This window comes from Cavia porcellus, unplaced genomic scaffold, assembly GCF_034190915.1.
Source record: "Cavia porcellus strain 051 isolate PalLab524CR breed Dunkin Hartley unplaced genomic scaffold, mCavPor4.1 scaffold_33, whole genome shotgun sequence".
NCBI lineage: Eukaryota > Metazoa > Chordata > Mammalia > Rodentia > Caviidae > Cavia > Cavia porcellus.
Window position 1 is genome coordinate 19,893,350 of NW_026947516.1, and position 25,844 is coordinate 19,919,193.

The 25,844-nt window shown below is 37.3% G+C and overlaps 1 pseudogene; it reads right to left on the reverse strand.

The window, feature by feature from the left end:
- Nucleotides 1-19,320: 19,320 nt before the first annotated feature.
- Nucleotides 19,321-23,554, reverse strand: LOC100718473 (transcriptional adapter 1-like; annotated as a pseudogene).
- Between the last annotated feature and the right edge of the window lie 2,290 nt (nucleotides 23,555-25,844).

The following is a 25,844-nucleotide window of genomic DNA, read 5'->3' on the forward strand; positions in this document are numbered from 1 at the left end:
CTGCTGCTATAGAGGATGCTATTGGTTTTCCACAGTAATCCTATTTACCACCAATTCACCCACCCCTCTAGCTATTGTGTATTGGTTGCTAACAGCTTACAGATGTTTCGTTCTCTGAAGAATTTCACCCAGCTGAATGAGATCCACTTCTGCCCAGAAAGTTTTAACCAATTCCTCCTTTTGTTGTGTCGGGGGTGGGGGGTGGCCTACAGCCCATGACCAATGACTGAAGGCTACAGAGGTATAAAATTCTGATCACCTCAAGTGAAAACAACTCTATGGAGCAATTCATGCCACAGAACTCCTTGTGGGATCAGGCTAAGAACACATCTTTACTTAGATCCTTCCTCTGCTGTCTTCTTCTTTCCTCCTCTCCTCCCATCTTCTCAGATTATTTCACTAGTGACTAGCCTATACCCCTGTCTTCCAGCTCTGCTGCCAGTGAAGACTACCTAACATGCATTATGTCTGACAATTTCTGTCTTTATGAGGATGGGCAATCCCATTGTCTTGGTACTATTTGTTCTAATGACCAACATCTCGTTTTTTCTACAGTGTACATGTTAATCTTTTGTGGTGATGTTTCTGAGTATTTTAGTATATTCCTTTGGTCTATTTGAAAAAATAATATACTGTCTTTTATGTAGTACTGAGGATTGAAACCAGGACCTTTGCACTGAGGTACATCCCCAAACCCCTTTTTTATTTTTCATTTTGAGACAATGTCTCACCAGGTGATCTCAATTTGTGATCCTCCTGCCTCAGCCTCCCAGAATGAAGGAATTACAGCATGCCCTATCATATCTGGCCATATGCTGTCTTAATTATTATGTAGCTGTGACAGTCTTATTATATAGGAAATCAAGTCCTCCTTTCTTGTTCTCCTGTTTGAAAAGAGTAGAAAACATTCTTGGATTTTTGCATTTCCTTATATATTTTAAAATCAGTTTGTCAGGATCTATCAAAAATGTATTAGAATTGCACTGAATTTTGAGATAAATTTGTTAAGAATTGTCATATTTTTTCCTCATATTTACCTTGGTATATCTACCCTTTTCAGAATTTCTTTAACGTCTTAAAATAAGGTTTGATTATTTGTTTCTGAAGGTCTTACACATATTTAATTAGATTTATTCTTAGGTATTTTATATTTATTTCATTTTATTTGCTGCTGATATGGAGAAATATAGTGAGTTTTGGGATATTGAAGTTTTACACTAGAGGACTGTGCTAAATTCTGTTATTAATCCAGTAGTTTACATGTAAGATCATTTGTATTTACTATTAAAATAATCATGTAACTGTAAAATAGTGACTGTTTTCTGTTTCTTTCTTTCCCATTCTTAGGATATTTCTTTTTCCTTATCTTGTATAATGCCCAGAATATCGTTCACAATGTTGAATAGCACCTTTCTTTTGTTCCTAATATCCAAGGGAAATTTCTCAACATTTTTTCATTTAATATAAAGTAGGACTTTTGGAAAATGAAGAAGTTCTCTTCTTCTCCTACTTCTCTAAATGATTATCATTAATGCTTGTTAAATATTATCACATAAAGTCTACATCTATTGAAATAATCATGTGGTTATTTTCTGTTACTCTATTATATGATAAATTACAGTTTGATTTTTCTAATTTTGAGTCAACTTTTCTGAGAGAAAGTCAATTTGGTATTTATATATCACATTCCACAAATGCATATATATATATATCCTGTTACACTGAATATACATATCTTTTGGCCGTCATATGGTGCGTCATAGGATATAAGAGCTGTTTTTAAGGAAAAGTTTGAGCTTGGTTTCAGATGTGGTGAGTTAAGGCTCTGGGGTTCCTCTAGGGAAAAGTGCTCAACAGGAATTAAAAATGTAGGCCTGTAGTTTGGGTAGAAGCCAGAGTTGTGGATTTGGAGTCATCAACATAAAGCTTATATTTGAAGTCATCTGAATGGAATGTTCCTTGTTGGGGGAGTTCAGGGAAGAGAGAGAACTCCAGATCAGCACTTGGAAAACACCTGTAACCAGGATGATGAAGAGCTGGTAAAGACAGGGTGGGAGGAAAACTGGGAGAATACCAGGCTTTCAATGTTGCAGAAATAATAAGTGCAAGGAGATCCTTAGATTTGACATCAAGGGGGCCATCACACTGTTTTCTTCCTTGCTATAGCTGCTTTCTAGCTCCTGCTGGTGGGTTTTTGTCTTCTTGCTTTTAATCTTTATAAAGTTCTTTGGCTACTTTTGGAGCCATTTCATTTTGCAGAACTGTCAGCACCCTGGCAGCTGCTAAGAACATTCTCTGCCACCCCACAGAAATCCTCGGGACAGAGCACTTAATGAGCACTTACTAATTATAGGCCCATCAGTCAAAATTATGACCTCCAAAACAGCAGGCTTTCAAAAGTCAGCTGAAGGTGCATATCACAGGACAAAGCAGTCATACAAATGAAAAGTGGAAAAAATTCCCTTTAAAACTCAACTTCGCAGAATTGTGTATATTCGGTCTTATGGCTTGATATTGAAACCTCTGTCATCACTAATCTAGCCTTCTTTTCTAAATGCCGCTGATTAAAAAAAAAACATAAGAAAAGAGAAGGAGAATCAGCCAAGTTCTGGGGATAACACACTAGAGAAAGTATTAGAAGATTTCCCTAGTATACCTCTCTTTACTTTGAGCAGAGTGTAAATAACATATTCACTGTGTCTTATTAGGTGCACAGCAACAACTCTCAAATATGTAGTGAATGTTACTCCATACAACATGTATTTATTATTATTTACTCTATTCCAAGAAAAACAAAGACAATTACCCTTGTAGAAAATGTCTCATAAGCAATGTAAAAGATCAAAAGGCAATGGAGAAGGGGAGCATGAGACGAGTAATAAAGGAGAAGAAACTGAAAATGTATGTGTAAACAGGAAGAAAGTAAAAATTAAATCTAAATATATAAGTAAGCTATGCTTTAATCACTGCCTTTAGTAGATAAATAAATTTGTTTGTATTGAATGGATGAAAAATAAAAGCTAGACAGGCTATTTATAATAAGGTACATCTAAAACATGACACATATAAGCTAAATTAAAATATATACTAGGTATGTAATAACAGAATTAATAACAGGCAAAAGAGAATTTAAAGGAAAAAATCTTAGTAGGAAAAAAGCAAGACCTAACTTGACACTAGAAAGAACAGTGAATAAGAAGCTATATCAATTTTGAACTTATGGGTACTTAATATTGTACTTTCAAAATATATAAAACAAAATTCATATATTTAACATCATAGATTTTGTTTAACTTTTCTGAAAAAGTTATCACTAGGTAACAAATATATATTTAGTAAGACGTACTCCTTTCAGAAGCACATATACTAGAATACATTAGTAAGAATGTCCACACTAGAAACACAGCTTTATCTAACTTTTGTATACATAACATTGCACTCAAAAAATAGAGAATACATAATCATTTTGAGGTCATATTGAATACTTAAGAAAAAATGATCAAAGAGAAGTAGTCTAAAGAGAATCCCTCCAAATCTGCAGGATACTGACCTTACTATTACTGATGGAGAGAAATCTACTAATTTTGCTGGCTCTCTTTAGTTCAACCCTGGGTCAGTCTCAGCCTCCATATGGCCAAGTCAGGAGCAGATAGCTACCTAACCCAAACTGAGATTATGTTAGGTTCCAAGAAGGCTTTCTCATTAATCAGAAATCATGATAAAAATTAAGTTGCTGGAAACTACATATTTTAGATTTCAGAAAAAAGCCAGTTAAAATATTAAAAGGAGAAATTAGCTTTAGTTTTATTTTCTAGTTTACTACTCTTCATTTCAATTTTCTATTCAACTGAAAACTGTCAAATCATTTTAACTGCTGCCTTCCATTTCTCTTATGCTCTCAGGATATTATTATAATTCACTTGTTCATCAAAATAAACCTATGAAAACAAATAAATGTATTATCATTCTCCTTTACAAATGCAAGTAAATGAACTCATTTCTTGTTCATCACCCGGAAAAGAAATCCTTGGTGGTATAAATGTCAGGTTGTATTTTAAAAAACACATTATTCTGGATATACAATATCATCTTTGTGACACTCATCCATCCCCCTAATCTACCAGTATAATGTTCATTTTGCTGCCAGGGAAGCATACTGAAAGTGCTGAGAATTAAAACTGTGTGTTAGTCAGCTGTCCTTTACTGTATCAAAATACCTAAGATAATAAACTTATAAAAAAATAAACGTTAACTTCTGTTCACAGTGTTGTGAGTTTAAATCCTTGCTCATAGTGGTTCATGTTTTAGTCCATGATTGTTTTGGGTCCATGGCATCATGGGAGGACAGAGCAGAATTGCTCACATCATGATCAGGAAGTAAAAAGAGAGAGAAGAACTTGAGATCCTATAGTTCCCTCTCTGAGCACATCTCTAGTGATCTAAAGACCTCCCACTAGACATCTCCTCTTAAAGTTTCTACCACTTTCCAATAGCACCAAACCAGGGACCAAAGGTCTTATTAGTCACTTTCCTTGTGACTGTGACACAATACCAAACACACACAGAGGAGAAGCTGAGAGAGTTTTGGAGCATTTTTTGTTTGTTTGGTTGGTTGGTTGGTTTTTTGCTTACCATTTTAGACCATAATTGGCCAGCTCTAGGACAGAAGCACATAGCAAAGGGAACTGGGAGCCAAATATTTGTTAAATCCATGGCGGCAGGGAAGGGAAAAGCCAGGGATGAGAATACACCCTTTTAAGTTACACCCCTGATGACCTACCTCCAAGTAGGCCCCACCTCCTAACAGCACATTTAACTATTAACTCATCAGGAATCTACTAACGAGTATAGCACCCCCATCATCCAATTACCTTCCAAAAACTCCACCATTGAACACATTAGATTTTGGGGGGATATTCTACATCTAAATCATAATACCAAGTCTCTAAAATATGGGATTGGGGAGGCACTTGTCTAAACCAAAACACTCCTCAACAGTCCTTAGCCCAAGAACTGATAAATTTTGGAATCCGAACTCCTCTGCTTCCTCATTCACAAATGGGATAAAACCAAGGCATGTTTTCTACAGAGTTCTGCAGCAGATTTAGATTTCAAGTACCACCTTGCATTGTCTTTTTCCCTTCCCTATGCCACTTTCCCACTTCCTTCCAATACTGTATTATCCTTGTCTCCAGTGGTTTATATTTGAATTTTTGTCTTGGGGTTGGCCTCTATGGGAACCAAAGCTAAGGCTATCTTTCATTCACAAAAAAAAAAAAAATTTAGCATGTCTTGTGCAATTTCTACTTATCATTTAATGTCAGAGATAATTAAATTATTACCTTTATTAGTCTTCTGAAATGTAAAGTGTGGGGTAAAATGTAACTAATGAACATGTTATTTAGTGAGTACCCTTAGTGTGGATATCTGGATAGTGATGGTCTTCTTGATAATAGAACAACACTAAGTAATACTATGCAAGCTACTGCAGAGGAAAAAAAGTAAGAATAGACTATTTAAAATTGCTATTTAGAACTAGAATTAGTGAGGATGTGACGCCAGGGAGGAATTAACAATTCCTCCTGTTATAGGTGCCACAAATGATTTGTCCATGTATACTTTAGAATGTAGCACAGTTTGGTGCTCCAAACGCTGCTGTACACCACAATGGGCTCTTGCATGGTTCTCATTTCAGGTGGAAATTGAAACACTCAACATTGCTTCCACCTTCAGGAAGGACTTTTCCTTTAATACTTCCTATAAAAATGATGTCTTTGCCTAGGAAAATCTGCCCCCTCTCTGTAAGAATAGAATGAGGCCTAATTCCAGACTGCTCAACTCCACAATTTGCACCATTTTTGCAGGAAATTAAGAAACATTTCTTATGCCTTTTATTTTCCTCAAGATGATTTGCAACCATTCATTGTGCATTACTTACAATAACCCTATGAGAAAATGCAGGCGAAAGCTGGGAGTTTTGTGGATGAGTTACTCAGTTCAAATTACCCCTTCCAGCATCCTCACACTCTTCTTTGGACAGAAGTCTCTGAAAATCATACCAAATCTTCCTTTGAAGTGACAAGACAATGGAAAATAGTTCAAAGGGAGCTTTTACTTTCTAAAAGAATTTAAGATCTTGCTTCACCACTCTGTATTTTAAACAGCTTTATAAAGAATTTGGGGTTATATTTATGTTACTCCTTCTGCTTTATATCCATGTTTTAAAAGGCCAAATCCATTCTAAGATAAATAAAGCTTATCCCCAGTAAATCTGACTTTGAGTTCTTGCAATGCATGGTTTCTGCTTCTGAGACCATTGTTTTTCATCTGCATTGGGATATCTTCCTGTCTAAATAAATTAAGGACATATAAAAACTGTGGCAAAGTACAAGGGATGAAATGGGTAACTAGGTGAAATGATAAATGTGCTAATTTGTTTCATTATACTGCAATATGTAGATAAAGAATCTGCCTAAAAATGTATATATGAGGAAAAGAAAAACTTGTGTAAGTATATTAAAACTAAATTTATTAAGACATAATGTGATCAATGAACATTACCTTTGGCCTCTACAATTCCAAAAGAGGCTCAAATTGGTGGCCATTAGCTTCCAGAAAATGCTGAAATGTGTATACAGTTTGGGGGCAGATGCTGTAGTTTTTTATTACTCAAATATGTGCAATAAATGTATTTTTTATAAATACTGTGGCAAGGAGAGAAAGAAGAAAAACAGAAAAATAAAGCGGTTGAAATAACAACTAAAAGACAACTTCTCTTGTTCTTTCTTGTATATATTCCAGAAAGTGGTTGGTGCAGCGCCAATTGTTCTTGCTCATTAATAACAAGAAGACACAGAGACTCAACAGGGTCTTCTGTGAATTATACTTACCATCAAAAACCTCTTCTTTTTAATCTTGTATTGCTTTTAAATTTCACATTCCATATTGGAAGTCATTTTGGCTAGAAATGGGAGAAGTATCGCAGACTGATGATTTTCAAGGGGTAAGTTCCTTTTATGCAAAATAAATTGCATTTGAAATTTCAGTGTACAAAGCTGATTTAAAAGTGGAATTTCAGAGGGGAGGAAAGTGTATAGAAAATCACAGTGTCTCTAGGATCTGGAATTGAGATACCTGGAATACATCGACTTAGGAAGAGAAAGAGTGGAAGAGCTCAAGAAATCAATAAATAACAGATTGGAAAGATAGAAATCACAAAGAAACTGGTGAAATGGAAGCCAATTCAGAGAAAATGAATGAGACAGTCCAGAATCTAACCCTAGATCATGAGGAACAGGACCTGTCTCCGCAAACACAAGGCAATCCCAGAGATAGCAGCAGTCTCAGAGGCAGACAACAGGTGAGCATCACTAGACCCAAAGTAAGCTGATGGCTTTGGTAGAATGCAAGTGTGAGATTTCACTCTGAAAGTGACTCCTTCAGAATGGCAGCTAGTGTTGACAAAATCCACTGCAGAGCCCACAATATTTCAGACTGATATAATCAGGAGCCATTTTAAAAAGGGGCTTCTTGTTTAAGACTGAGCTATTCTGAAAGTCAGAAGTCAATAGACAACTACATGTCAGTGTTTCTGGGGTCACCTTGCTGTAGTGACTGGGTGGGAAATGGCCCCAAAAGACAGTTTTGAAGAGGGGGATGACTAGTCACTGACCCTCTGAGAAATTTAAGTAACCGTGAGCTCAGGTTATGGAGGACACAAGTGTTTCTACCCTTTTGGTGAGAAGCCAGGCTAATCACATGTGGCTTTCTGAGGGGCCAGGTCTAAAAGGTGTATGATTAAGTCTAGTAGACTATTTTGTCCTCCTCATTGCCTACTGCTGGAACTCAGTGGACTATCTGCTTTCTTATTCTGCTAACATGATCCAGCTTGGTCATCCACATCCCAATATATACCAACAGGAGGGCCTCTGGAGCAAGTGGAGCACCTTACAAATTCATAGACTGCAAAGCTAACTAGGGAGAGCAGTGTCTTGGGCCAGAAACAAGGGCCCAAACACTAAAAGTCACTGGAGTGAATACATCCCTGAGACAGACAACATACCATTGACTGATCCTGCCCAGCTGAAAAGGCAGGGCAGGACTCAGTATTCACACAACAAAAACTGAGTCATGGAAAACACAATAGTCCCCAGCTGTAACTCATTAAACCTCCCCCACATCTGGTGGATTCCAGTGCCACAGGCCTTGTAAAGAAATTATTCACCCAAATACCTTAATGAGGAAGAACTTTTAAAATTTATTTCTAATTTTTTTGGGTTTCGGGGAGGGTTTTATTTTTTCCTTCCATTTGCTCTTTGTTTTATGCTTTTTCCTAATTTTTCTTATTTTTTTTCTTTTACATTTAACTAATTCTATTTACTTTCTTTATTCTTGACTTGAATTTTATTTAACCTTTCTTCTTCTTTACCCCCTTTTCTTTTTTCCAAATTTTGCTTCTTTCATTTCCTCCTTCTACATCTCCTCCATTTTTATCACTACTATTGACCATTATTACTTTTTACCTATTTAGTTTATACCATAATTTCTGATTTGTTCTCTATTGTTAATGGTAGGACACTTCTGCTTTTAGTATATAATTTACTGTGTGTCAATATTTGCTTTGTCTTTGACTTTATTATTATTATTGTTAATTTCTTTTCTATTATTAGTGGTGGCATAGTTATGACTTTTTATTGTTCTTATTGTATGCTGATATCTAGTTAGTTTCTGTGTAATTACTGAGATTTGTTCTCCTCTCTGGGTAGAGTCTCTGGCTTACATTAGAGCTCCTGACAGGTCCACACAATTCTTTGATTGTATTTTTTTAATAAACAGCTGACTACTTCTGTGACAGAAGGGACTGATAGTCACTAAAGTTGTCAAAATTATAGCGTAGTTGTGGCAGAAGCCTTCTTCTGCAGGTAACATAGACCAGAGGCAACTCCTTTTTCTCTTAATAAGACCATAAGGCAATATGCGCCTACACTAGCCCACAATGAAGCAGAAGAGTGGGTCTTCAATATGCTCATGCAGCTGCAGAAGGGACCTAGTGCTTTCAGGCTCAGATGGTCACTGCTGGGAAGACAATGAGCCCTTGCTCCAGGGACTCTACTGGAGACAGTCAAGCAGAAGCTGCTTATTCATGAAGGAGTCAGCCTCAAAGGGCACAGCCAAGTTCATGGTCTTCAGGAGGTGGCAGTAAGGATATGCTCTGCTGATCTGTGGTTTACTCCTTAGAAACACCTTCAGAAGGGAATCTTGGAGATACAGTCTTCTTGTATTAGTCAGTTTTCCCATAATTGGGATAAAATACCTGACATTTGTAACTTAAAGGTATGGAGGTATGTTTGGCTTACAGCTTAATACCATGTCAGAAAGGCATGGTGGAGGAAAGCTGCTCATCTCATGGCATCCAGCAAGCAGAGAGATAATGGAGAAGCTGGGTACAATACAGCCTTGTAGGTCACACCCCTAGTGACCCATCAGCAACGAGCTCCACCACCTAACAGCACATTCAGCTATGTACTCATCAAAGGATGAATCCATTCATGAACATATATTCACCATGATGATCCAGTCACCTTCCAAAGCCTCATCTCTGAACATAGGAAACTTCTGGAAGAACATTCTGGGTCTAAACCATAACACATCTAATCTGAGTGAGTGAAGGCTCTTGGGATTATGATTTGAGTGACATGGATATAGATACTCATATTTTTAAAAAGACTTAAGAAAATTGTAGAAAGAGACAGGGAAACTACCAATACCAAAGAGTCCAAAGGAAGATATAAATGTAACTAGGAGAATAGTTAAACAAAAGGAAAAAATAAAGAAATGAGCACTGGAGAAATAATTCAATGACAAAATTCAGTAAATACCTTAAATAATGTCTCTCAACAGCAACAGTCTTAACTCCACAATCAAATGACACAGACTAGCAATTGGAATCAAATACTAAAACCAAAGAATAAGTTGCCTGCAAGAGACACATGTATTCCAAAACAAACCACATAGACCAAAAATGAAACAATGGAAAAGGATTCTTGATGCAACCACAACCCAAAAGCAAGCAGAAATAGCTATCTTATTTTCAGACACAGAAAACTTCAAGCCAAAACTAATCAGAAGAGACAAATCTAGCTACTACATACTGCTAAATGGAACAATTCTACAGGAAGAGATAATAATTGTAAATATGTGCATCAAATATTGGTGCTCCAAATTTAATCAAACAGAAACTACTAGACAGAAAAGGACAGATGGACTGCGATACAATCATAGCAAGGAACCTCAGTATCCTACTGTCACAAACAGATCAAATAGACAAAAAATAAATAAATATCAATTTAAAACATATCACTGAGGCTGGAATACCCCTGCAATCCCAGCACTCAGAAGAAAAGGCATGGGGATCACTATGAGTTTGAAGCCAGCCGTGGCTACATAAGATAGTTCAAAGCCAGCCTGCACTACATAGTGAGACTGTGTCTTGAAAAAAGAAATTACAAAACAATGGACTTAATGGATTTCTACTGAGTATTTAATTCAACAGCAACAAAGTATGCATTTTTCTCAGCAGCATGCAAAATATTTTCCAAAATATTTTCCAAAAGTTTAAGATATACCATATCTTAAACTGTAGATCATGCTTAATAAATACAAAGAATCAAAACAATCTTCTGTACACTATTGGATCGTACATAATGAAACTAGAAATCAACAGCAAAACAAAGCCACAGAAACTATGCAAACATACAGAGGTTAAATAATACATTATCGAATAATCAAAGGATCATAGAAGAAATCAGTGAAGAGGTTACAGTTTCCTGAAATCAAATGGCAATGGAAGTACAGTATACCAGAGTGTATATATTGAACACAAGGAAAAGACTCCTGAGAGGAAAGGTTATATAGCTGTGAATGCCCACATTATAAAAACAGTGAACCCAAATAAATAACCTAATGATACATCTCAGAGTCCTAGAAAAAACAAGAATAGTCCAAATCAGAAAGAAGTAGAAGGGAATAAATTATAAAGGTCAGAACAAAAAAAACTGAAATAGAAATAAAAATATGTAAGATCAATGAATCAAAAGCTTGGTTCTTTGAAAGATAAACAAGAATAATAAGCCCTTAGCCAAACTTCTAAAATAAAGAAAGAAAAAGCTTGAACAACGCAACCAGAAACAAAAAAGGAGAAACAATGAAGAAATCCAGTGGATTGTAATTGTGATGGTTTATATCTAGATGTCTCTTCAAAACCTCTTGTGCTCATAGGTGGGGCTTTTCAGAGGTGACTGGGTGTGATGCTGGGATTGTGTGTGAAAACTAAATGGATTTAATGCAGTTCTGGATGTGGATAACAGAAACCCCACCCTGGATTTGGGTGGAACCAGTCCATAGGTTTGTAGACGGGGTGGACTAATAAGGAAGAAAGGGAAAACAGGCTTGCTGCTACTTCTGCTGCTGCTTCACACTGCCTTCCGCCTGAGATGCTCCTCTGCCATACCACCCAACTTGGAGCCAGGCAACAACAGACTGAAAATAACGTCTGCAAAGTATGAGCTACACCTTTCTCCTTTAAATTATGGATCTTGCATATTTTGTCTTAGCAATGAGAAAAGAAAGACAGTAAGAAACTAATTTGACACCTATATACCAATAAATTGAAGAACCTAGAAAAAATTTACACATATATAATATGAATTACCAAAATTGAACCAAGAAGATATAACAACCCTGACTAGATCAATGACAGGTGATTAAACAGAGGCAGTGACCAAAACCCTACAAACTAAGAAAATGCCAAGACCTGATGGATTCAACACAAATTATATCAGAATATCAGGAAAAATCTAGCACCTATTATTGTAGTCAAGGGTTATGAGGAGACCAATTAGAATCAGGACATAAAATTTATAATATTATTTTATGATGGTCACCCAGAGTTAAACACAAGAAAGTGAAATCTGTCCACAACACTAAGGATACAGAATATTCAGCCAAGGACCTGGATCCCACAGCAATGTCCTGCATGAGTCCAGCTGAAGACCTAGAGCCATGACAATGCCTCCCACAAGTCCATCTGGAGGTCTAGAGCCCGTGAGAAGGACTCTCACCAGTCTATTTTATGGATCTGTGCTGGGAAGGCCTAAACGTCAATGGTAGACGCTAGAAAGTCTACACCAGTGGGAGAAGAAGCTGTGCTGGTAGGTTGAGGGTTCCCTACACTGGAGCCAAGAAGTAATGCTCAAATAAGGACCAGGCCTGCCTAGAAATGTACTACAGCCATCCTTAGTGACATGGAGGTCCCGAGCTCCTCTGATATAAGAATGGTCGAGCACATGCCAGGAAGCCAGCATGACAAGTTTCTCCTGGAGATTAAACAGCACACATCCCCTGCAGAGCCAGGAAGCGATGCTCCATGTAAGGACCAGAGCTCCTCCAAAGTGAACCACAGCCACTCTCACCAACAAGGTCCTGAGCTCCTTCGATAACAATGGTCAAACTCACACTGGGGAAGCTAGTCATGACGCGCTCCTCCAGGAGAACCAATGACTATAAACAGAAACAGAAACACCCACAGTGCCTCGCTCATCTTCTCCACATCTCTACTTATCTGGCAACTTTCCTCAGGTGTATCATCTACATGCAGCACCATGCTGATTTAATTCAGCTGGTGTTAAGTTCACCACGAGTTTTTACTCCATAACACCTATACTCCATGAAGTTGAAAAGGAAGAAGTTATATCAAACTCATTTCTAGAAGATAGCATTTCCTTGACAACAAAACCAGACAAGGACTTAACAAAAAAAGAAAACTACAGGCCAATTTCCTTAATGAACATTGATGCAAAAATCCTCAACAAGATTTTGGAAAACAGAGTGCAGCAAATCATTACAAAGATCATACAGCATAACTGTGGGGAACCACTCAGAGTTCTCTGTTACCCACCAGTACTGGTACATGCTGCATATTTTTGGGGACCAGTAAGTAGTAAGTTCCACATATGGCCTCTGGTCTCCTGGAACCCCAAAGATGGAGTACCTTGGCCTGCCCCCTAATCAGTGTAAAAGGAGGCCAGCATCACTTTTTCTTTCTTCACCAGGGCTCTTTGGCCTTCTGTCCCTGGCCCAGTGGCTGGTACTGCTGCTTATGGCATAGCTGTCTCTACGGAGTCAGTAGCACATTCAAAGGCTGCCTGTCTAACTTATCTGCAGCCAGGCTGGCAGCCAGCAGGTCAGTTGAGATCTGGCACCAACCAACCTTCAGTGGCCCTATGGCCTGTTCTTGAGGAGACAGCTCTGCTCACCAGAGGCCCCCCCATTCTTTTTATCCTTTATCAATACAGTTTTTACAGATATTGCCTTACCTTGGCATGTCACTTCCACATCTCCCAGTCTGGCAAAGTCATCCATAGCATCATGGATCAGGTGATCTGTAAAGGGAGCTAGGAGGGCTGCCACTGACCTGAATGGGCCAGTTGGCCTGCTCACCAAGACCATGTCCTTCTTGTGTGCCATCAGCATTTCTTCATCTGAGCTATGATACTGCAGTGTGAACATCATTTGCAACATGCCCAATTTACATAGCACAGCTATCAAGTTTAGATAGAGACTTGCTCTAGCAGGCACCTGGATTCTCCCAAACCAAGCCAGCTGCTGCCATCAGCCAATTTATCACAGTGTGATTATCTGCTTCTGGGGCCATTCTTTGCACATCCTGGAGAACCCATCTCATAGAGAAGCTGCTGGTTGTACTGGCTATTTGGGACATCTTCTGTGTGCTTACCTGTGTGTTATCAGCCCCATAATCCCACAACCATAGCAGCCATGAAGGCATTATTTCACCCACCTCTGCTTTAAGTGTTTTGCCATCTTCTGCAGTTCAATGACTGTGTAAGTCATGTATGTTGTATGCCAGGTAGAGGTAGGTGGCAATCCCAGACCTCTTCCCTGGGCTAGATTTTCCTCTACCTCCATTTTTTGGTGAATAGCCTGCCCGGCATGTAAACCAGGGGATTTTCCCAGGGATTTTCTAGAACATGAGGATTTATGCTTCTAGAGATATTTCTGAAGGAGACAGTGCATCCCATGCCTTGCAACATAAGCTCCAAAGCAGCCAGCTAATGCTCAAGGTCCTCCTCTATCTACTGTACTCATCTACTTGCCAGACAAGACCACCCATCTCTTGAGTTACACTGTGGAAGAGAGTAAAGAACATCCAAGCCACCTGCACCACCATTTCATAATGAGGGGGAAGAATTTGTCTATCACTTCCAAGGCTTACAAGACAACTCTGAGCTCCAAAGAGACTTCCCCAGTCCTTCTGGTCCTTCCAAGTAGCCAAGAAGGTGGCTATAGGTAGCCACGGAGAGGATGGGGTCACTTATCAGCCATTCCCCAGGGCTCCCCCTTGCTTTCAGGAGCTTCCAGGGAACCAATCGCATCAACATTCTGCCAGAATATGCTAGTTGTCAGCCTGCTGAAGGACCCCAAGGAAGATTTTCATGTGTGAGGTCTCTGGCTTGAAAAACACATGTATGCAAGACATCCTCAACAATAGCAGGCAGCATGGAGCAGATAGATTTCAAGAGCAAGAGCCACATGCATCTTTATTGTGTAATTCTTATATATGTTGTTATCTCATATTTACATTCTTACATAGTGCTGTAACCAGCATATTGTTAGACAAGTGGGTCACATCCTCAGCTATCCTTACATCCCTCTGAGCTTTGAAGCATTCTGATTCCCCACATATGGAATCTGAAGGGACCCAAAATAGCCAAAATAATCCTTAGAAAAATGATCAAAGAAGGAAGGATCACAATTCTAGATTTCAAGTTATATATATCACATCTCTACTGTGATTTAAAACAGCATGGTACTGGTACAGAAACAGACACATGTATCAATGGAATAAAACTGATGATGCAGAAACAACTTGATGCACCTTCTGCCAGCATAACTTTGATGAAGGGACCAGAAACATATGCTGGAGAAAAAGAACTTCTTTAATATATAGTGCTGGGAAACTGGTTATCCATGTGCAGAAGACTGAATCTAGACCCATATCTCTCACCCTGTACTGATGCCTAGATATAAAATCAAAAACACTAAATATGCTGGAAGATAAGATAGATAAAACTCTTGAAGATATAGGCATAAGCTAGAACTTTCTGATCAGAATCCAAATTGCATGCAATATAACACCAAAAATCAATAAATGGGATTATATCAAATTAAAAAGCTCTGCACAGCAAATAAAAATAACAGCATAAGGATATAATTTACAGAATGAGGAAAACGTTTCCTAGCTAATCCTTGAACAGATCACTAATATCTAGGACACACAAAGAACTCAAAAAAAAATGGATGCCCAAATAAAAAATAAAAATTTTCAAAATGGGCACTTTAAATGAATAGAAACTTCTCAAAATAACAAATGGTTCTTATGAAGAAGGAGTTCTGAGGATAGGAGAGACAGGAGAACAAAGAGTCAAGGGGAAGTAAAAATGATTAAGATGCCGTATGTTCAAGATATGGTGGCACAAGCCTATAATCCCAGCATCGGGAGGCCAAGGCAGGAGGATTACCACAAGTTCAAAGACAACATGGGTTACATCTTGAGTTCAAGCTAGCCTCGATTACATAACAAGACCCTTTCTCAACAAAGCAAAACAATGTGATATGTATATATACCAAGTCCCTGAGATAAATACATTATGAATCACAAATATTGCTAATAAAATGGAAAACATATTTTTTAAATTTTATTTTAGAGAGGATAAAATTAAACAGAACAAAGCAGATCATAAGAAACCAATGTAAGAGATACAAATTTCAAAGCAAGACAACAGGAGATCTTCACTGTCTATATTGTCTCTTGTTTTCTTCCAAATAGTTGTCCATATCTTCACATACAATGAATTCATACAAAACAAAATAGTATAAAAATGATCAGAACAGGATGATGAAGGCATTTTAGGTCTTCAAGACCAAACAATAGGAAAGTCAACAATGGCTGCCATAATGTCTCTCATTCTCTTCAAAATAGCTGTCCATACCTTTATGTATGTTGAAATTAAAATAAAACAGGCTAAAATAACTCTGAACAAACAATAATAGTATTACTGTATTTCACATGATGACTCCACAGAATCCTGGGTACCTTAGTGTCTCTTTTTCTTCAAAGTAGCTGCTCATTTCATCATGCATTATATAATCGATTCTCATAAACTGTTTAGAAGTTCTACACATGCATGAGTCTCTACATGTACACCTATCCTTTCTGTATTAGAGGGAAAAACAAACAAAACAAAACAAATTCCTAGAAAAACACGAAATGCAAAAGACATATAAACAACAATAGCAAAGAGCCCAGAACACTGACAATATAGGCCTTGAAAACAAGGTGGTAGGAGCATAACTAGGGTTGTTATTTTACATAATGATCTTCAAGAATTCCTCAGGTCATCATAAAATAATATGCACAATTATTCCAGTCCTATGAATGTTAACTATTTTGTTCCAAGAACATATAGAATTTGTAGCACAATCTTCTTAGCTATCGTGTGTTTATATAATTTTAAATATTTTTCTTTTCCCTTCCTTTTATTTTTCCTCATTTTCCCTGAGATATTATTTTTCCCCCTTAAGCAGATTCTTATCCTTTCACTGTATTTATTGAGTTTTTTGTATCTTATGTACTCTTACCATTTCTTACACTAGGGAGACTATACGGTATTTACACATGTGAGTTTGCTTTATTTCACTTATGAATATGGTCTCAAGTTGCATCCATTTACTTATAAACATCTCAATGTGATCATTATTTATAGCTGAGTAGTACTCCATTGTATAAAAATACCACATCTTTTTTATACATTCCTCAGTTGATGGACACTTAGGTTGTTTCCAAGATCTGGCTATTACAAATTGTGCTGCTATAAACAGGGTGCACATACATCACTGTGGTATGATGTTTTGAGTTCTTCTGGGAATATGCCCAGAAGTGGAATAGCTGAGTCAAATGGGACCCCCAATCCCAAATTTTTGACGAATCTCCAGACTGACCTCCACAGTGGTTGCACCAGTCTACAGTCCCACCAACAGAGCAGGAGAGTTCCTTTTTCCCCACAGCCTCTTCCACATTTGTTGTTGGTAATTTTCTTGCTCCTGGCCATTCTTTCTGGAATGAGATGAAATCTCAGTGTTGTTTTAATTTTCATTTCTTAGATGACCAATGATGTTGAACATTTTTTCATGTATTTATTTGCCATTTGTATTTCTTCGTCTGAGAACTGTGTATTCATCTCAGATGCCCATTTTTGGAGTGGGTCTTTGAATTTTGAGGATCTGATTTTTTTTAAGTTTTTATATATTCTGGACAGAAGTCTTTTGTCTAAGGGACCATTCACTAAGATTTTTTCCAAGTTTGTGGGTTTTCTTTTCACTATGCTAGAGATTTCTTTTGACATGCAAAAACTCTTTAATAGGACACAATCCCAGGTATTGATTCTGTGAAGTATTTCACGTGCAGTTTGATTCTTGTTCATGAATTCTCTACCTGTGGGATAAAGTTGTGTTCACTTTGGCAACATGTATAATAAAATGGGAAAAAGTGATATTTTGTTTATCTAAATTTTTATAAGTTCTTAGATATAAAGCACCTAAGTCAATACAGCAAAAAGTAAAAGGGTGGAGTGAGATGGTAGAATAGGATCCTCCAGAAACACTTTACCCACAGAAACACCAATTTGAACAACTCTTCATACAAGAAAGTACCTTTCACAAGACCAAAGGAAACTAGGTAAGGGATCATGATACTTGCTTTTGCAAAACAATAGTAAAAGACACACCAAAGAGCATAGGAACCACAAAGTTATGGCAAACGTGGGCTTAGGGGATTATCTGTTACCAAAACAGCAGCGGCAACCACAGGCTCAGAGAAAATAATCAAACTGCTAACAATCCTTCTAAGGACCAACATAAACTAAGCTAGACTTCTAATACTGAAATAAATACCTAATCCTTTAACATGTGGATGCTATCACATACACCAAGCCTCAGAAGTATTCAGGTAATTATTACCTCACAAAATGAAGAAAATACAGCACCAGAGATTATAGTGATAGAGATGTGGGATCCCTTAGAATTCAAAATAGCTACGTAAGGAAACTCAATGAACTTCTAGAAAACTCAAAGAAATAATTCAGTAATTTATCAGAGAATTTTATTTTTCTCTCAGAACATTTATGTGTTACATTTAAAGTACAAAATCAAATACACAGATCCAGATATGTGAACCATATATACAAATCTATATATCCGTTATTTAGAACTACATAAACCCACCTATATCCTCTACCCATGAGTAAAAAACAACATACCTAAAATAAGCAAACAAACAAAAAAGCTGGTTATCAGTAACACTGTCAAATGTAAATTATTTTCACTTTATGACTTGAAAGGATAGAAATAGCTATTTAATAGGAATAGAATTCCTATTAAATTCCAGCATAAATCCAGTTTGTTTGATAGATATCTTAACACGTTCTACAGAAATAAATAAGCATGTCAATCAGAGTCTTTGGACAGATAAATGCTAAATGAAACTTCAGTTATAGGAACACATTTAGAAGATTAATTGCATTCCAAGAGTTTTGTTTGTTTCAATTTTGGTTTTAAATGTAAAGAAAGGCTTTTATTGTATAGCACAGCCTCTCCATATCATTTTCTATACAGTTGAACTGTCTGGGGACTATGTGTAGCTGTTAAAAACTAAAATGGATTATTTAAAGAGGTATCTGACTTTTAACACTGTATAGTTTATTTCAACCAAAAGGCATGAGTACAGTTCTTTAGGAAAGGCAAAATCTTTACAACTTTGCATACATAACGATGTCCTGCTAATCATGAGAATCAAGCTACCGCAGCTTCTTTAGTCTAAGATTCTATCTTACATGCAGACCAGAGAACACAAAGCGCAGATGCCTAACATCCCCATTCCAGACACAAAACTTCTTCAGTGCTTGCTCCCATACATGAGAAAAAATCTATAGAAACATGGGTCATTATCAGATTTCTATTAATGACATCATAGTAGCAACGCAAAATGTACTGAAGGTCACATTTCCATCGAAAAGATTATATATATATATAATCTTTTAGGGGATTGAAATATATTTCAATATATTTATATATATTTCAATATATTTCAAATATATTTCAAATATATTTATATATATTTCAATCTAGAATTGTGAACCCCAAAACATGCAACTTTCAGGTGAGGGTCACGTATGCTCAAATCCTAACTCAAAAGAGCAAAATCTCTTCCTTGGCTGCCAAATGCTGGCAGTGGGTTTTGTCTTGCTGCAGATCTTTGTGACTGGGGTGCTAAAGTTTCATGATAAGGCTTTCAATGTTAAGGGCATAAACAGTATGTGTAGGAATGACTTCCCTGTGTACCTGCAAAACTTCAAAAAGGTCATGCATGTTCACTGAAGGCAGAGATGCAGGCAGTGTGCCCCCAAAGCAAGCCATTAAGAGCACAGCCTGCTGCTCAGCATCATCAGGGAGTGGATGAGAAGATGGATTCTGACTGGCAAAAGGAGCAACAAAGGCTAGAGAGTTTTCTATTAAGTTGTTGTAAGCTACCACACTATTCTTCAGGTAAGGCTGTGGGATGACATTACTCCCAAAGGCATATTTAAAATGCCCATCTCGTAACCGATTGGCTTTCCTTCTAGACACAACTGAGGTCAATATAACTTTAAGGTGATTCTCCCCAGCTGACGCAGCCTCCTTGGTCATATTGTCCAGCCTGTGCAAGGGCAGTCACTATCATCCTCCCCTCCACCTGAACTCGGGTGTGGGGCATCATTGTGTGGAAGAGCAGCTTCAAGTCATCATCATCTTGGGGATCCTTGGCCACAAACTGCCTAGCTCCAGAGGGGGAATTTTCTGACAAACAGAAGAAAGCTTTTTGCCCTTGAATTTTCCAGGTTTGGCTGCAGAGTCCCCTCCAGGGCAAAGATCCAGCACCTTCCGGTGTAGAAACCAAAATCTGACAATGCATGAGGATGGCCAGGAGGAAATCATTGTGAGAATGGACATTATCCTGTGTGAGAAGTCTATGACCTTTCAGGTCAAACTTCCTTGCTGCTCTTCTGTTTGAACCACAACTTTAAACTAGCAAAGTATTGCTTCACATTGTCGCCCAGGGCCTCGCTCAAGTTCTTCGTGGCCTCCTCCAATTTGCTCACAAAGGTTGCCTTTGCGCCGCAAGTCTTGGCCCTGACCACACACCACCTGGCCACCAAACCCCAACTGAAAAGTCAACTGGGAGGAAAGCCTCGACTCCCAGATTTTATCAGAGACGCTTAACAGAGAGATAAAAAATAATAGAAAGGAAAAAAGGCTGGAGCTAAAACTACAATCAACAAAATTTAAAACACAGTACATGACATCAACAGCAGAATTTATCAAACAGAAGAAATTATCAGTGAGCTCAAAGATAGGCTGTTTGAAAATAGATGATAACAGAAGAAAAAAGAATGAGAATCAATGGAGAAAGCTTACATGAACTATGGAACAGCATCAAATGAACAAATATTCTGATTACTGGGATCCACAGGGACTTAGGAAAAAGAGTACAGAATTTATTCAAAGAGATAATAACAGAAAACTTCTCAAACCTAGAAAAAGATACAAATATCTAGGTACATGACAATCAAAGGCCACTAAATATTCATCTCAACTCCAGTATACTGTATTATTATAATCAAATTTTCATCAACTGATGAATGGACAAAGAAAATATAGTATCTATATATAAAATAGAATAATATTCAACAGTGGATGAACTTGAGGAGCATTATGTTAACTGAAATAATCCAGACACAGAAAAATAAATACTGAATTACTCACTCATATGTGTTATCTAAAAATACTGATCTCATAATCGTAGGGATAGAATAGTGGTTGCCAGAAGTTGTAGAGACGCACAGCAAATGGAGATGAGGAGAGGTTGGTCAATGGGTACAAACATATAGTTACATAGGAGGAAAGAGTTCTGGTGCATAGTATTAGTTACTAGTAATATAGTGTATATTTCTAAATAACTAGAAGTGAGGGTTTTGAATGTTTACCACATTTGAGATGATTGATGTGCTAATTCTCCTGATTTGTTCATTTCACTATGCATGATATGTATTAAAAGGTGTCAATGTACCCCATAAATTTGTATAATTATGTGCTAATTAAAATTAATATTAATTTTAAAAGAAAAAGTGAACAAGAAACCAAAAGGAAAGAAAGTATGCATGCACACAACTGTGTGTAATATGATATTGACATAACAAGACCTATTACAGGCTTATTTGGGGACCACAACACTTAACTGAGTGCAGGACTCATAAGTTAGGATGGTGTTTTACAGGAAAATAAACACACAGGCCTGAGTTACAAAGAGGAAAAAACAAAACAAATCTGTAGCCTTTTAAAATAATGACACATTTATGAGTGTGTGGCTCTAATAACAAATTAATATGCCATAAAGAAGGTTGTGGGGAAGATGAAGTGGTGTACCACCCAGATGCCCCTATTCAGGCTCAACATTCATCCCTCATTTTCTGTGAATGCTGGAGACTGACAGCTCTCTAGGAATACTCTCCACTAGAGAGCTGCCTCACTAAGGTCATATTTCCATCCCGGGAACAGCTTCCATTCAGTGACTGGTAAGAGCAGAGGCATAAATTCTTTCCCCTTTTCTCAAGGAGGATAACAGGGAAGGACCATCCTACGATTCTGGTCAAGTCTTTGTTGTGATTCTATCATAGCTCTGACTAAAATTGAATCCTGCTGCCTTGGTGTCAGAGGCATACTCAAATACACACTGTAGGCCTATGTATTGGCTAATCTTTCTTAATAATTGACAAGCTAATGTGCATGCCTGTCTGGATACTTCTATTGTCAGGCTCACGGTTCATCAATGTAGGAAGTACTTTTCTTTTTAGGCTAATATTTTTAAGCAGATCAAAAAGGCATTTAAACAACAATTATTCTTGGTATTCAATAAGTATCAGTACAGCAGATTGCATTGACAGGCACCTCCAAAACGTATCTGTGTGCTAAATCTTCCTTAAACAGACAGCATCTTCATCACTTAAGTAAACTAACAATTAGGTTGAAAATACAAGCAATAATAGAGTAAAGCAATATCCACTAAGATGTGCAATTCATTTTAGGGACACTACTTTTAAGAAAATAATTTACTCAGGAACTCAGTTAAGTGATACTATTAAAAATTTGAAGTGTCAACCTTCCTTGGAAATGGAGTATATTAGCAATGTAAATGTGCAATTGCCTTTTCAGACTGGGCTTGGATTGTCCTGTTCAACTCAAGAGTGAAAGACTAATGACCTTGAATTGATATCTCACTTAAGCAGGACCTTAACAGGTCATTTAGCGATAAGAAAAATGTATTGAACCATTCTCTCTGTCTCTCTCCATCTCTGCTCTCTCCTCTCTCTCTCTCTCTCTCTCTCTCTCTCTCTCTCTCTCTTACACACACACACACACACACACTACTACTACTACTACTACTACTACTCTATTTGTGTTTCAGAAGGAAAACGAAAAGCAACTTATCTTAAAGGTTGGGATTTCCTTTTAACAGACATCTGAAAAGCAATTGGCAACAGGGTGTCAAGAATTAAAAACCAAGTATTTCAAGAATGGAAGACCAGGGAGATTCCCTCCACTAAACACAGCCCACGATGGTTCAGCCTCTACTCCAGTAAGCCCAATTTGAATGTGAAAGGTCACCGTGAAAGAGTCATTTGTGAATGATTTAAGGAAGGCTAGTGCACTTTCTGCAGCCAGAAAGAAAAGCAGTGCCACTGGTATACTCTACTCCACATATCTCTCTAAATTACAGGGCACAGAACACTTATTACATCGCACAAGTCAATACAGTAAGCTAAGTAAGGAAGAGCTTCAGTACTACGGCCAATGAATTTCAATTATTTTTATTGTGATTCAAATAATAAATGTATTTTATATGGAGCCCAGTTTCAACATACAATATAGTTACAAAATTCATACTGAGATTTTCCAAAATAATGTCATCTGCTATTTTTTAGTTCCATTCTAGGCTAATTTATTCTATTTTTTAACAATTCTAGTCGCAACTCACCAGACTTACCTCTTCACCCACTGAAGGAAGATGATCTGCAGTATGAAAGACACAGGGCTAAAGGGCCAAGGTCAAAGTTGTATTTTAACCTTAGACTGCTGTTATTGTAGTTACATATTAAAAACCTAACACCTGAGGTGATGGTATAAAAAGGTGAAGCCCTTGTAGGTGATGATGGTGGAGCTTCATATGTTATCCATATACAGAAACCCCAGGGAGTTCCCTTACACTTTCCACTATGTGAGCGCACCATGAGAAGATGAACATCTCTGTATGAGCCAGGAAGTATCTCTCACCAAATACCAAGTTTGCCATGCCTTCATCCTTGCACTTCCAGCCCTCCAAAAGCATGACCTATAAATGTCTCTTTTACAAGTTTCCCAATTTAAGGCATTGTCTTAGTTACTTTTCTCATTTCTGAGACAATACTCAACATCCAAGGTTAAAGGGAAAGGCTTATTTAGCTCACAGTTTGTAGAGGTTTCAGTCCATAATTTGCTGGCTCCAGGGCAGGGTGGCACATGGCAGAGAGGAAACAGTTCATGGTGTCAGAAAACAGCAAAAGCAACAGAAAAGTGAGACAAGCCTCTTTCTGTCCCATATATTGTATCCAGTCTACTGGGATAAGTGTGATGCCAATCTAGTCAGTGGACTGATCTGGCAATCACACACTCTCAATCCCAGCACACTTAATCCCAGCATTACACTTTGAATCAACCATACTCGCTAAATTCAGCCACTTCTGAAAAAACTCTATGACTGCATGAGGTTTTGAGGGGATATCTAGGCATAAACTACAATAGGCATTTTGTTAGGGCATACATGGACTATGATGGTGAGAGTCACAGATGACCTTTAACTATGACTTTGTTTAAGGCTGACTAAAATCTTATTGTTTGACCATTGGTAATTCTTCCTCATAAATGTCAGTGAGATTTCAGTGCCAGCCCATGCCCAAATATATAACTGTCCCTTGCAATATTCCTAGATTAGATATTAAACTTTTTTAGTTATTTTAATTAGAATTGACCTATTTTAAAGTATGTATTCATTTACATTATAAATAATTGAGATAATCACATCTATTCTTTCCCCTCATACTCAGTAGTAACCAGAATAAACACCCAAATAACTATTCCCTGATGTTTATGATTCAGTTATATATCACATATAAAGATACATGATTCTCATTAATATGAATAAAATTGCATTCCATTTACTATTCTATAACTTACTGTTTGAATTTAAGAAATATATCTTTGCAAAAAAATTAAAAATTAAAATGAATGTCTCTGCAAGTCAAGACATGATTTTCAAATCAGTTTATCATGATTGACTACATTGTTTTCTTTAACAGCACTCTGTTGGGCTATAATTTATAGAAACCAAATACACAAAACTGAAGCACAACCTGAGGAGATTTTACATGTATATATTCCCATGTGACCACCACCTAGTTCAATGTGTAAAAACATTTTCACTATCCCAGAAAGGTTCCTTTGTGCCCCTTCCAGTTAGTATCATTTCCACAAAAGTTGACTTCCAACACCATGCTGTAACTGAATGTCACATTTATGGACTCATATAGTAGATATTCTTCGGTCTGGATTTTTTCAGCCATGTGACAATTTGGAGATTCACCCACATTTTTGCATGCATTGGTAGTTTGGGATTTTTGTTGCTGCTGCTGAGTTGTCTTCTTACCACAATTTGGGTTTCTTCTGCTTGGGGCTTTTGTGAAAGATGCTAGGATAAACATTCTTATAGAAGTTCTGCACATAAACACTCATTTCTGCTAGAAATATAATTGCTAGATCATTGTATTATGCATTTACTTATTTACTTAGTTTTGAGACAGGGTCAAGCTATGTAGGTCAGGCTGGCCTTGAACTCACTATGAAGCCAAGCTAAGCCTCCAACCCATGGTGATCCTCTTGCCTCAGCCTCCTGTATACTGACATACAGGTATGAACCACCACACTCAGCTCTATCTATTTAATTTTATTTGAAACACCAAATATTTTTCTTTTTAAATATAGAAATATTTTATATTAACAATAAAGCTGAACAGCTTCATTATTAGAATGTGTGTTTGTATGTGAAAAGGATGATGATCAAAACTTAAATTTATCTTTCAAATATAAAAGCTGTTTCTATTGAAAGCATTTCCAGGCCCTTTAAAAGCATTTGGAAACCATACCCAAGGACCAAAAATGAATACATCCCCTTTCTTCCAGGTGCTGGGGTTATAGTACACAGAGCCTACCTTCACATCACTCACTTGCTTATTTGTCTTTGCCCCAAGCCTGAGTTTAGTGAAAACAGAGATTGTATCTGACTAAGTCATCACCTCAATACTCTAGGAAGCTGAGGCAGAAGAACCATAGTTCAGTGGTAGCCTAAACAACGTAACACTTTAGTGAGACCTCACTTCCAAATTGTGTCTTTGGTGTACATTCAAGAATTCTACTCATTTTTCAAATTGGATTGCTCATCATTTCGTTATCTATAGGATTGTTTTATATGTGTGTTGGTTACTTGCTCATTGCTGAGACAAGATACTTGACACTCAGAGTTCAAAAAAAAGTTTATTTCACCTCACAGTTTATAGAGATTTCAGTCCATAGTTGGCTGGTTCCAA